The following is a 15,102-nucleotide window of genomic DNA, read 5'->3' as shown; positions in this document are numbered from 1 at the left end:
TAATTTTGTTTTCAGACACATTCCTCTATTAAGTCCTATTATAAAGATTGCTCAATTATAGAGATTGCTCAATAAAGTTTTTAGAAAGAGAATAAATAACATTGTCACAATCATTTCATGAGAAAAAAAATATTCCAGCTTTATGGTCAACAGTGTAAAAGGTGGCTCAGTAAGTTTGTGATTATTATTAGTTTGTGAATACGTTCTGCAGAGAGACACACACTTTTTTTTTTAGCATTTAAGTCTTCCCAAAGTCTCATGTAGAGGGGCTGGCTAGCTTTTAACCTTGCCCTGGCAGGTAGGAAGTCATACTGTAGGTGAGGTGGGGCGTGTGATTTGCTGAAAGGTGAGGAGGCCACTATTCGTGAAAAGGACATTGTCGTTGAAAAAATGCATTACATTATGAAATATAGTGTCAATGAACACTTTGTGGTTCTTTCCCAGCTGTGCAAGGGATGGGGGTACACACCACAGCTACACCTTAACAGTCATGTATCATTATGCAGTTATCCTATGCGTTTTTTTTTCTCTCTTTATGGGCTGCGGGTAGTGTTTCTCACTGTGCTTTTGTAACGCAAAGTAGTAGGCAGACCTAGATGTGTTAGACATTGTAGAGACATTTGAATATGAATGAAACTATTAACAGGATGTCAACATCTGCCCAGTATCCAGTAAACGGTAAAATGTCTGGATGTGCTGCAGCCGAGATGTCACTCCCCTTCTTAGTTTTTTAAAACTGTTGTCATCTTCTGCTTTTGTGAGTGTCAAGTGTTGAAGTTCAGGTGATTCAGTATGTTTGCAACCAGTGAAGTGAACCAAAGAACCAAAGATTCCTATTTGATTTCATCCATCCTCTTGGTTTCCCCTCAGTTCACCAACTAGGAGATTCTAATTGCATTTTCAAATGTTAATATCATACTTGTTACTCATAGGAGAACTCTGAAATAGCATGCAGTCAATGAACAGATGGCATACTTCATACTTCAGATGGAGAACAGGATTCATTTGAACAAAGAGATGCATGTTTATTGCTGTATTGAATCTTGCTGTTACATATTCACGCTCATTTTTATGGAAGCTGGATTCAGCAACCCCCTCAGCCATAATGCAAGTCACAGAAGTTTCATTTTTAAGAAATAACCTTTCAGTGTGTATTGAACATAATGGAAAGCGTCAGTATCTATTTATGATTCATTGCCTTTTAAATCATTTATGTTAATATTTTAACTGCACTGCTTTTCATGATTTTTAACTATTTTAAAATATGCCATCAACCACCAGACTTTATGACTGCTCTCTTTGCCTGCCAGTAATAGAAAAGTAGGATTAACTTTACTTTCTGTTCTTCCTGCATGATTATCAAGTGCTTTTGTTTCTTCTGCTTCGTTTGATTTTGTTTCGGTTTAACATGATGGAGGAGAATCATCATAAAATGGTCAGCTGAGGCTACTGAAAGGATTAAATGTACATTTTGATTGCAAGTGATGCCACTTTGATTTGGGGTCAGTGCAGGATGTTCAAACTCCTATTCTCATTTTCAGTTATTTGAACTTTTCTTCTTTGAAAGGGTGACTGATCAGTGTTGATTTGCCACTGACTGAGCTGTGGATGTCAGTGAGCGGTGACCCATTTGAAAGGGTCAGTGTGATATAACACAGACTGTCAGGTTTTATACAATATTGCACCACGGTTGTAGTTTTGATAGTTACCTTCTCAGTCCTTAGTACATAGTACAAGAGATGAATGCCATTATGGAGCCAAAGAATCACAAGAGAAACCACTAAAGCTCTCTGTCAGTGTGGATGCAAATAGAACATTTTTCTTTTTTTTCACTTGGTGATGAATTCAATTCATACACATGGCTGGAAAGCATCAGTTGTCCTATGGCTCCACAGTCACAGCTACATAATCAGGGCTGGTTTGCTCTGAATGGACAGCATTTTGGATGGCTTCCCAAGTAAGGCTCGAACATTACAGAGAGACACGGAACATTACGGCAACAGTGCCAGGACATAAGCAACTTTTCTGCAACTTTGGGCAGAAGAGAAATTAGGGGAAGATGGCTACCGTTGGACTGCCCTTTCTTTTCCTGTTGTGACGTGTAAAATAACGCCTCAAGGTGACGTTGGCTACCAACCTCACAGTTCCTTGGACATCTTCATGTGTATTTATAGACTGTAATACCATATTAATATAGGTATCAGTTTGCTTAACCTGTAAATAAATGGTAACACTATGCATGTTTATTTGGTGTATGAATATGGATGATAGCAATAAAAGACGTTTATCGTGTCTCGTTTATAGATTTTACTTATTGGGGTATGTTGATGTCATAATTGAAGGAAGCAACTTGAAAATATGCTAAGTTTCCAAAATTTAAATTAGGGGCAAAGCAGATGAGTGCCGTTTGCCTGCAGACATGCAAATGTGTGTGTTAGTGTGTTGCAGATGTTCAAGCAGCAGTGTCCCAGTGGGAGTGGTGGAGAATGTGAGTGTTAATTCCCTGCGGCACTGATAAGTCCTGAGTCAGCAGAATACAGAGTAAGGGGATGATCCCAGATAATCATACACACACAATCACACACTTTTTTTTAGGGTAAATGTAATGTGCTTTCCTTCAAAGATGTGCTAGACCACTTTGCTCTCTAGTGGATCCAAGTGGGAAAAAGTAGCAGAATTTTTAACTGACTTCATTACCAACAACTATGAATATGAACTACATTTCTTCTTATTAGGATTGTGGAAAGAAAAAAAAAACATTTTTCACAGTTTGTTTCAGCTCTGGAAGGTCTAGTAATTTGTAGTTGTTTGTGTCTTTGGTCAAACTGACATAGTGTTGATAATGAATGCAGTGGACATAGCCTGTTGTTTCACAAGCTAAGTCCACTGCATTCATTAGGCAGCAAATGCATGCATTGTGCCTTAACTTACATAATATAATACATGTATTACAATAAACATCTAATGTGTTACGTACATTATGTAATAGGTTTACAGTACTGTTACTAAAATATTTATTACAAAGAGGTTCCATTATTATTACAGTTTAAAAACAACAACAACAACAACAAAAAATCGTATTTACAATATAAACTAATTGTGTTGTTTTGCACCTTTTAGTCCAGCCAGAACTTTATTTTCTCATATCTGTGAAGACAATGTTCATGTTAACATGGGTGTTTATTAGTCTAATAAGACTCACTGACACTAAATTGATTCAGTGTTATGTTTTCTTTAAGTATCATTTGTGATAGGTCATTAGGCTGTAAAACATCTGTACCTATAGACTACTGTACATTAATAATACTGAAAAGTAGTCAAGAAGCAATAAAATGTAATTGATAACATTATTAAAAAAATAACAACAACACAATACTGATCATAAATACATGATATTATAGACAAATAAATAAAATCCAAATGGGGACTAATACCTGCATTTAAAATGAAAAAAACACTGGTTACATAGATAAGCTCAAAGATGTATAGGAAAAAAATAAGCTAAACAAATGTCAATATCATATCATCAAGTAATGCAGTGTATTATATTTGCCTCTCTGGCTTAGCAATATCTTTGGCTGTGTTATTTTGTGTTACTTCAGCAGTTTGTACAGTATGAGAAGCTTGTCTTAGCCAAAGAGGAGATGAAGCACTATAACTGGGCTGTTGCGTATGAGTCGACTAGTCTGTAATTTTTCTCAACTTCAGTGTCAAACTATGGTGAAATGTGCAAATTAGATTCTTTAAAATCCACATTCTTACAGTTTCATACAAAAGTCTATAGAGTGACTGACAGAAGACATTGACAGTAAAGCATCTTTTCTTACGGCTATATGACAAACATAAGTAAAATGATGAGATGAGTCATATTGCAGAGCCTCTCACTCTTCCTGCTGGACATCGACACTGAGTCTGGTTTAAAGGAGCATGGAGGGGAATGTTATGTCAGCATCAAAACAGATCAAGAGTATGTCAGTGTGAGTGGGGCCAATATTCCATTTGTCACACCAGAAAAATCCCACCGGAATTTGAAATAATGTGTGCAATCATTTCTCCTCACAGTCTATATGGGATATCAATACTGGTGTAATCAAATGGACAGTAGCAGGAGGTAGAGGCTGTGGGTAATTACAATTAAGGCAGCAGACGAACGTCTAAAGTCATTGAGATTATTGTCACAGAACTGATGAGACCTTTCCAAAGCTGGGAAAGAATTGATCTTGGTGTGTGAGCGTTTGTGTGTGTTTGTGGATGTAGATAATGGATTCTATATGGCCATCAATAATAACACGTTGGTGCTTTGTCTTGAGGCCTGCCATACTGTCCACTTGTTTCGTTTGCGTCTCTGCACATCCAGCCTGTCATGTTTTAAAGCTGCACATGTCTGCTTGTAGCATAATACAGTAAAGTGGTATGACATGTCCATGGCTGGCTAATTCTGTCAGCAGTCACACTGCTAATTTAAATAAGCTGTAATACTAGAACAGCCAGCAAGGCTTTGACATGCGCTGCTCTGAGTGACCACAAGATGGCAGTATGGAATCACATTTCACCATCAAAAGCCACTGCAGTGCACGGAAGCTGCACTGTGCAACAAAGCATAATGAGATTCACTCACATGTTGATGCACCGAGGAAGAATCAGCTGCTATCTGAATCTATTGACAGACCTCTTTACTGTTTTCCGTGTGTGTTTGTGCGTGCTCGCGAGTGTCTGTGTGTTTGTGCGTGCATGTGTCTGTGTGTTTGTGTGTTTCTTTCCTGAAGGAGCCAGCTTACATACATGTGGGAGAAATGATGCTGATAAAAATGAGGTCAAATGAAAAAACAGGTTTAGTGAGAAGATGAAAATGTTACATTAATGGGGAAATTACTGACTTGATGAGACTCACATACTAATTGCTTGATTTTTGCTCTATTTTTCTTTTACATCCATTGTACCAGATATTTTATGTAAGTGCAGGTGACTGAGCACCTTGGAACACCTGCTTATCAATGCAATTATCCACCATTATCAGACAGCCAGTCATGTTGCAGCAGTGCAATGCAGGTCAGGAGCTTCAGTTATTGTTCACATCAAATATCAAAATGAGGGAAAAAAATATGATCCCAGTCAGTGACTTTGACCGTGTATGATTGGTGGAGTCAGAGGGGCTGGTGAGAGTGTTACTCAAACTGCTGATCTCCTGGGATTTTCACACAAAGCAGTCTCTGGGGTTTTTACTCAGAATGGAGCAAAGGGCTAAAAAACAAAGCTAAAGCTAAAAACAGAAACACGTTGTTGATGAGAGGTCAGAGGGAAAACGTCTGCGTGTCAAAATGACTGGGTTGAGCTGGCAGAAACTCTGGTAACTCAAATAAACGCTCTTTACCTCTGAGCAGAAAAGCAGCTCACAGTGGACGTCACATGCAGCTTTGAGGTGGATCCTGCTGAAAAAGCAAAGGAGCCTGTCACCCCAGCTCCCCAAAACTGGTCATCAAGACAGGGAAAAGATATCCTCGTCTGATTAACCCGAGGTAGCGGATGTTAGTGTCAGAATTTTTCAATGGCATGAATCCATGACCACAAACCCTTGTGCCAACGGTGTTGGTGATGTAGCTAAGGATTTCTTGACAGCTTGGGCCCCTTAATACTAAATGATTATTTCTTCAAAGTTTATACATGTATGTGCGACTCGTTACAGCCTCACTGCATCTTGACTTCTATAAACTCTATATACTTCTGGTGGCAAGTTCTGCCGTAATAATTGCACCATTTGTGTTGCAAAGCAAAAGTCATCTCGAATTGGTTTCATGAACATGGCGGTGAATTCAGTGAACTTCAGTGGCCTCCAGTCGCAATATCTGAAATCAGCACAGTACCTTTGGTAGAATGAATGTAAAGCTGACAAACTGCAGAAAATATGTGACACAATCAGAGTCTCAAATACATGTTTCCAGCATCAATATCCATAATATGAAGAACTGAGACTGTTAGAGAGTCTGTCCAGTATTGGTATATTATGTTCTTGGCTGGTACAATGTTCCTGATGAAGGGCTCATTTATATATCACAAACCCCATTTGTGTCTCAAAATGTTTAATACTACACACTTATTGACTGGACCTTGTTGTAATTACATGTACAACTACAGCCTGAGCTATTAGGAGTTATTGTTATGCATTTGTCCCTACGGAGGCTCAATAATTCCCTTCATACTTACTACCTGTCTACAGCACAAACTCTATTCAAATTCCAAATGGTTCAGCATTGCACACTGAGCCACTGTGTATAAGCTAATTATGATGGCACATACAGTTAATGAGTTATTTGGAGTTATTTAATGCATTCAAATCTGTGGAGGCCCATTGAGTCCAATTCTATTTATAACTGTGCAGCTGTATAGGCCTGGAGTGGAAACTCCATTCAGATTCCAAAATGCTCGCTGATGCACACTGATCAAATGTAAATGAGCTCATTATGATGACTTATACAGTTTTTTGTATATGCTGTGATGGATTCAGACCTATTGCAAGAATCCATCTCTGCTGCATAACTCAACCATGTATCAAAGTCAACTTTCCATGTTATGATATGGTAAAAAAAAAAAAAAGATATAAAAAACATCAGCGCTCACAGAGATGACTTCTTTTCATCAATGTCTCTCTATAATTCTCTCTGACATATATTCTAAAAACAAAGTCATACTATCAGTAACTGTGGTTCACATATCGTGACAGCTTGAGACAAAGTGGTTGGTAGAGAGATTGGCAGGAGAAGAGAAAAAACTAGAAACTATGACTAAAAATTTTTACACAGAAACTGAAAAGCAAGAGAAGTAGCCTAAAACTGCAAAGAGTTCAAGAACAGAACTGCACCAGACTGGACCAAGCAGCTACAAAACCTGCAAACTGCTCTCAGCTGCAGCACTTCAGCTAAAAATAATATTACCCATTTCTTATGGCCCATTCCGTGTCAGATTTCCTTGTAATTTGCAAATATGGACCACAGGGACCATTACCCTGCAAATTGAATTTCAATCAAATCTTTTAAGTTCGGGCCTGTTAACCTATTATGTTAAACACAGCCCCCAATTTTTCATGACCGTTTCTGGTCGTGTTCTCCAAACTGGGGTCTGGGGCCCTCCATAAACAGCTAGAGGGGCTTTCCAGAGGTCCCTGCGCAAAGAAACTACAGACATTATATTGTACATTATAGAACATAATGTAAATGTCAAACGCCCCAGTTAGGTTGGAACAGCCAAAAACTATTTTACTTTAGTTTACCAACAACTAGCTTACAGAAATTCTATCAATCTTTTTCCTTTATTCTTACTTACTTTCCAAATCATTCATCTTTTCCTCTGTATGTTCATTACTGTCCTATTTTGTTCTACATATGACCTTTTCACACCTGTTATGCTGTGTTTCTAATTTAATTATCACATTGTCTTTTACACCTTCTCTTTCATGTCCAACACTCACTGAAAAAAGACGATAACATGGTGTTTTAACCTCTGAAATATCATCTACTACTTGAAGACACATACATGTCTTTGAATGACACACTGCTCAGAGTGTGGTGTCTGTAAAAATTAAAAGTGGCAGTGAAGGTGTAGACTTTTTTTCTTGAGTGATAGTGTTAGTCTGACATTTCTAATTGCTGTTGAAAGTGAAGAAGCATACATTAATTGCTGAGATGAACGCGCGTCAGACAGGTGCTTCAGGCCAAATGAGTTTTGGCTTCAAATCATATCATTTGGAAATTTAAAAGGAAAAGTGAGGTCAGCCCACCTCTGTTGTAGATTTATGTCACAGTGAGTGCAGCTGAGCAGGACCAGTGATTCTCAAACTGTGCCGCCATAGTCATAATCACATAGAAGGGTGTCCAGTGTGACCTACATCCTGTACTGACCTGTTCACAATACAAGACACTCTGTTTTTGTATTTCATTTTAGTGAGTTACCTTCATTACAGAAAGTTCCGCAGCCACAGTGACAAGAAGAAGATTGAATAAAAAAAAAAAAAGATAACTGCAATGAAAACAAATCCATGAATTTGTTTTCGGATGATGAGAGCGTGACTTGCACTTTTCTATGCTGGGAATAACACCTCATCATGAAAGAGCATGTGCAGCATTGGTGAGTAGTTATCCAACCAACCTCCCCACATTGCCCCATTACTTCTGTGTTACTAACATGTATTGTGAACAATTATTTAGTTGTTTTTGCTACTTTTTATACATAAAACAGAGGAGCTAAGCCCCCTTAGAACAATACACCCTTCCACACCAGTCAAAAACCACAACCACACACCAACTGGCAATTGTTGGTAATGTGAAAGTGTATTGGCCTTCAATTTTGGGTCAAATGACTCTGCAGTAGTCACAGATATTTATTGTCTTCAGCTCTGATTGACAGTGATGTAAACTTGACACATAGGCCCAGTTTGAACAAAAACTGTCACCCCATTTTTGTGCTGCGACATCAGAGCACAAACTCTGTAAACGGACCTGACACCTGCCCAGCATGGTGTTGTTAAACCAGAAACAACACAGCTACATCCTCTGCTAAGAGTGAGCCGCAGCCCTCAAACAAGTTTTAGAAAACATAAAATGAATGACTGCACCATCTCACACAGACACTTTTGCAGAGGCACCATCCCAGGGATGAATCACATAGATCCCTTTCACCAGTCTGCATGGCAGGTAATAGCTCGCTGTTTGAATCTCGGTCCCTGGTAACTAGTTTAAAGCTTTTGCAAAACAGCATAGCAGCATAAAGGTGTTTACACAAACACTGTTGCTATACACCTCCACAATTTAAATGCTCAGTTTATTTCACAGAAACCAGGAGTATTAAAGTACACAATTACCAGCATTTTCAACAACAGATAGCAAAAAAAAAAAGGGGGCGACTTTGGAGTGGTCATGAAATATGAATATTAATCATGATAATTATTAATATTATTGTTATAATTAAAAATTTGAACTAACAAAATTCAACCCTGTGTTTTTGTAGTACTTCCTTTCCTCCTCATAACCTTTTGATTCCAACGGCACACTCAACAAACTGTGGATAACCACAGTGTGCACATCGCAGCCAGATGAGCCTGATTGAGTCACGTACATCCTATCCTCAGATGGGTAATGACCGCCTCTTCCTTGTGGTTCCTGTGCCACCTCCCTCCCTAAACCACATGTTTCTGGATGTCATTAAGATGTCTCCCTCTGTTATTCATGTCACAATATTCTTGCTGCACATTGTGGAACTGACTCTTTTGAATTGCTCTACCTGCAACTTGATGTGACTGGATCATCTGCACCCAAAAGGGCAGGAACCCAAATGACACCCACTGCCAGGCCCTTATTGTTCAGTCTGTATATCGAATGGTGAATTTCAATAAAAGATCTTGAAGTGAGGTGACTGAGGTCTCAGATTAACACACACCCCTCAGCTTTGCCCATTTTGCTATTGGCCAGGAGACAGGAGTCAGATCAGGTCAGGTACCACCAAGCAGATGGGCCTGGGCCCTGGAGTCCACTTTCGGCCTGACCCCTGACAACCTGTATCGGCTTAGTTAGCTGCTGGTTAGCAACAGCCATTTGTTAACAGAGGTATAAAAACATGAAATAAATGAGAACTGGATATTTAGCCTACTCTTGTATTTTATGTTGAAAAATGTTGTCTTAAAATGTGAAAAACCACCCACCTCCCATCTAACCCATTCAAAAAACCCATATCACAATTGTTTGTTTGCAGTTGAGAAGACTTTGATTAACAAGGTTTTTGTCAGGCCATCCATGTGACTAAAGAGCACTGTGCATACAGTACAGAATCCCTTAACGATGATAACTTGTTTATTTCTGCTGAGGCAAAGTTTATGTCACAAAATCCACGGGATATACTGTAGGAGCAACTTGTTTCCTGAGGATTGCTGTGGTAAAAGAGTGTCTGCACCTTTTCCCTCTATAGCCTGCTGACTGTTCAAAGTCAAACTTAGCTCATGACACATTTAAAAAAGCCTGAGGAGGATGGAAATTAATAGCAATGTAACCAGAGCAACCCACAGTGAGAAAATGCCCAGTAACCATGTAACTGCACGCAAAACTGACGAAGCACTTTCACAATATGCGCCGTGGTTATCGTGCTGCCTTCCAGTCATTCGCGGCACAATCGACCACAAGGGTCTTATCAGAGCTTTCTTTACCACAGGACCTCATCAAATGTGCTCGTCGTATGCAGCCCCCAGAACCTGACCCAATCTCATACCCCTGCTTCTCTCACCTCAACACACACACACACACACATCCACACACACATGCCTCTATCTGCCTCCCACTTTGCCCATCTGCGAGATCACAACAGAATGGCAGCATTTAGCCTCTATTGAGGGCCCCCGTGCTGGAGTGAGCCCTAATCTGCCCTGAGATCTGTGTTCTTCCCTATGGCCTGTGAGCACCATGTAATTGGGCTCAAATTGGAAGCAGTATCTGAGCTTGTTTATGTAACAACCATTTTGTGTGATAACGCCATGGTGCTGTCTGTCGTTCAGATTGTCTGTCTGTCTGTCTGTCTGTCTCTGTCCTCTGCTGACTTGCATCCAAAGCTTCAGTCAGGCGGTGAGGCAGCAGCAGCCACAGTTCTGACTCTGGCCAAACAGGACAAATTAAAAGCAAGTTAGAGAAGAAGTTGTTGTTGCCGTGTAGCTTTTGACCCTTGTTTCTGCAGCTGGTGGATTTCAGCCTTTTATACGTCCTTATTAAACCTGTCTCTATGTCCCCCTCTGCGTGTTGTGCAAGCCCACGTTCACATGCTTGTTAGGCTTACCGTTCCTCTTGGTATGTCTCTCTGCTTGCTCGGCCCTGCCTGTATTCTTTTGTGTGTGTGACCTCGGAGATCTCGCTGAGAGTCCGTGATGAGTCATAGCTCAGTCTGGAGCCTCTGCATCACAGTGGGGAGTCGGGAATACAGAGCAGCGTTTTACCAAGACGCACACACACACACACACACACACACACACACACACGTCACACACACACACACACACACATGCACTGGAGTGGACAAACAGACAGATGCAAATAACACAATCTTTCATGAATGTGCAAATATTGCATGTAGTGTGTGTGCTACAGAGCCACTGCAGTAAAAGGAGGTGTGTTTTCAAAGGTGAACACATATTACAAGGTGTAAGCTCATGAGCCATACCCTCCAATTAACATAAAAAGAATATTCATGGACACACACTCTCTCTCTCTCTCACACACACACACACACACATTTACAGACATTGTTATTCATAATAATGCCTCATCCCCGGCAGCAGATTATCTTATTGTCTAACCCTGATCCTGTAATATGCGGCACTGTGACGTTCCTGTGATGTTATTCACTTTTGCTGGAATCGTCAAGAGCCCTCCACGTCCCTGATTAATTTCACTCAGTGCTGTGATTGAAATTCACGCTACTACCTAACACACCACTACATTAAGACAGTTTCCGCCCGCTGTATCCCCACCATCTCTCACCGTGCAGTATTTGAGTTTCATCTCTCTGTGACTAAAGACCGTATTTTCTATTCTCCCACCCCTGCACCTCCTGAGACTGCAGTGGGATCTCAAAAGAACAGCATGCTGTGATGTATATTTCAGCTACTTCCTTCAGCAAACCCTATCTTAAAAACCCCCTCTCTCTCTTTTCCCTCTCCCACTCTTTCTCCTCGCTCCCTTCCCTCATGTGCTGCAGTGGCGGATGTGTAGTCGTGACATCGACCCTGGAAAATGTTTAGTTGGGAAGCTCCTGCGTTGGCGAGGCTCTTTTCTCATCTTAAACAAGTTTCCGCTGCTCCCCTGATCAATGACTTGTGTTTGAGCTATGTGATACCTGAAGTGAATAAAGGGGAGGAGAGAAGAGAGCTGTCTTCAATTTACCCAGGTGAGCCTCGTCGGGAGCTCGGATGCATTTGGCCTCCAGAGAGTGAAAAGTATAGAGATGAGTCATGGTTCAGACACATTCTGGCTAAAGAAAATACCCTACGTGTCCTGTAGGAACACAATACAGCCCATGAATAATGTCAGCCACTCAACTCCCTGATGCATTTACAAAACACATGAGGTGTGTTTGGACATGCAGGTCCTGGGAAACCTGTGGAGACTGCAACACTGCAATATGACTGTACAGTCAATAAGCTTACATCTACTGCCTGCCTTAGCACATGAACGCAGTCACACACACACCTGCAGACCATAATACAGTACAGACTCGCCCAAAAAGTCCACGTTTAAGGGCAAACCGGAAATTTGGTTTTGCACTTTTATAACACAGGAGACGGAATCAGCGCTGCAGAGGCCGACATAATCTGACTTTTATTGTCCAGAGCGGGTCAAGCTTTAACAGCAATGGGTGCTATATTTTCATTATGATAGATGGGATGTTTTATTTGACCAAATATGTTTGTATGTCTAACTCCAGGCTTCCAGTTCATAATGTCAAAGGCCAAGCTGAGAAAACTACACTGACACGACAACAACACACTCAGATTTATTTATTTTTTTCTTTTCAAAAATACCTACAGTATTGCACACTTCATGGGGTGGGGACTCCGTTCTGAGTGTTCCTGTATGTACTGTATGTGTTTTATTGTGGAAAAACCTTAATAAACAAAGTTAAAAAAAAAACCTATTGCAGAGCTGCTGATTGCCTTATCCAACTGTCACATGTGCACGGATCATATGTCAAATCGATGGTGTTCCCTTATATGACTTAAGCCCATTGCTCCTCTTGGTTGCATATGCATATCAACGAATGTCCTCCACTTCACACGGATCTTGGCAGTTCTTTCGAGCCCCAGTTGAGCCCACTCTCTGCCATTTCTGCTTCTTCTCCAGCTGTTCCTGGGGTGACCTTGTTTCTGTTTCCCATGGGGGTTCCATTGCAGGGCTTGTTGGGTTATGCTTGTGGCAGGTTTTCTTAGGGTGCGGCCAATCCAGCTCCACTTTCTCCTTCGAATTTGTACTGTAAGTCATCGGGATCCTGGCTTGTCCTTTTCCACAGGTCGGCATTGCTCACTTTGTCTCCTACCAGATGTGCAGTATTCTCCTGAGGCAGGTGTTGATGAATGTTTGCAGCCTGTGTGTTGTATGTTTAGTTGCCTCCCAAGTCGCAGATCCATACAGCATCACCTGTTTCACATTGGAGTTGCAGATGCGTATTTTGGTGTTTGTTGAGATGTTTTTGGAGCTTCAGATCTTCCTGAGCATGTTGAATGTTGAACATCACTCTTGCATGGTTGATTCTGCTCCTTATGTCAGCATCTGTCCCTGTGGTGTCCACAGCACTACCTACATGTAGGTAGGTGAATGCCTCTACCTCCTTTAAGGCACTGCTCTCCATGTGGATCTTGATGACCTGTGTTTTTGTTGTACTGGGCGTGAGACCAAGTTTTATTGCAGCGCGTGAGAGTTTTTCTGTCTTCTCTTGCATTTTTGTCTGTGTGTGTGAAAGGAGAACTATGTCATCCGCAAAATCAAGATCATCCAGCTGCTCCCACAGTGTCCACTGGATTCCACTTCTCTTCTCTTCAGTTGTTTCCCTCATGGTCCAATCAATTGCCAGGAGGAATAGGAATGGTGAGAGACACCCCTGCTTGACGCCTGTGTTGATGTTGAAGCTCTGAAAGTTGGCCTGCATGCATGACCTTGCATGAGGTCTCCTCGTAGGAGTTCTAAATGAGGTTTATGATCATGGTGGGGATTCCATAGTGGTCCATTAGTTGCCATAGTGTTGCTCTGTCCTATCAAAGGCTTTTTTTTTTAAATCAATGAAGTTGATAGGGATGTGATCCATTCAATTGTCTGTCCGATGATGATACGTATAGTGTTGCTATGTAATCGGTCTTTCCTGAAACCTGCTTGCTGATCCCTGAGCCTATTGCCTACAGCGTCCTGAAGTCGAATTAGGATGTGCCCTTATATGCCCCTGTGTTTTTAATTCCTCTGGTGAAATACAGTTTGTAGAGTATTAAGACAGTGCCAGAGAAAACCAGACAAAAATCCTGTGAGACCTTGGTATCACCACACACTCTTTCTCTGTTTTACAAACCACAATGTTTTGGGGGAAAAAAAACAAAGGAAAAAAAAGGGCAACAACAAGAAAAAGAAATTCTCTTTTTGTTGGTAAATGCAGGACTGGACAGAGAACAATAGCATAAGAGGTGTAAATATTGATTTTCTTTGACATTTATACATAACAATTTTTAAACACCAATATAACAAAAAATGAATAGAGGGGTCCCAGAGCAGTGAACAAGTGGATGAGAATATCACATCCAGCTCTCCAGTGGTGAGTGCTTCCCTCCAGACAGACAGGGCCAGATTAACCTTCTAGACTGGCTTCAGGGGAAGAAACGCTGAGAGCTCTCTTCTGATTGGCTGACTGTTTTCTGAGTGATGGAATAAAAACAGCAAATGTCACTCAGAGAAACCAAACCACTATGGCAAATGGGCCTCGGGGGAATCCCAATGGGTTGTAGGGCCAGATGAGTAATCTATAGTAAACATGGTTCCTAAAGCATGTTTTGGGTCAAATCCAGGGTCTCCTCCCAGTCCCAGTCAATTATATCCAAGGGAGGGAGCTTGATGAAATACCCACAGCACCTCAGTTGCCTCCCTTTTCATATCCACAGGCAGATATGAGGCTGAAAAAAAAAGTTAGGATGTAGAGGTAAAGGTAAAATAGGCCTTGTAATTCATTGTTATTAAAAAGCCATGCAAGGAACTCATAATAGTACTGTCCATTTTATGAAAATGCAATTGAATTTTAATACTAGAGCGCATGTTCAAATGGATATTTTTCGGAGTGGGTTCGCACACACACGCTCCCACCACACACACACACGGACCTGCACTTCCCATAAAACATACAGTCATCAGCTTCTATTTTCTGCCTCTGAGTGGTGTTCCCATGAACCATGAGAGGCAAACTGAAGGATAAAAACAGTCCAGATGACTGGCTTCCAGTGTGTGGTAACCTCCTCCTCACAGATCGTCGTCTGCTTGATCGGCCAGCGTCGTCATCAAACTCTCACAGTTTGTTTATGTTTAGCTAAGAGGAGGCTTCATAAGG

This window comes from Trachurus japonicus, chromosome 15, assembly GCF_045865225.1.
Source record: "Trachurus japonicus isolate A0001 chromosome 15, Traja_1.0".
NCBI classification, from domain to species: Eukaryota; Metazoa; Chordata; class Actinopteri; order Carangiformes; family Carangidae; genus Trachurus; species Trachurus japonicus.
Note: the sequence above shows the minus strand (reverse complement) of the source record.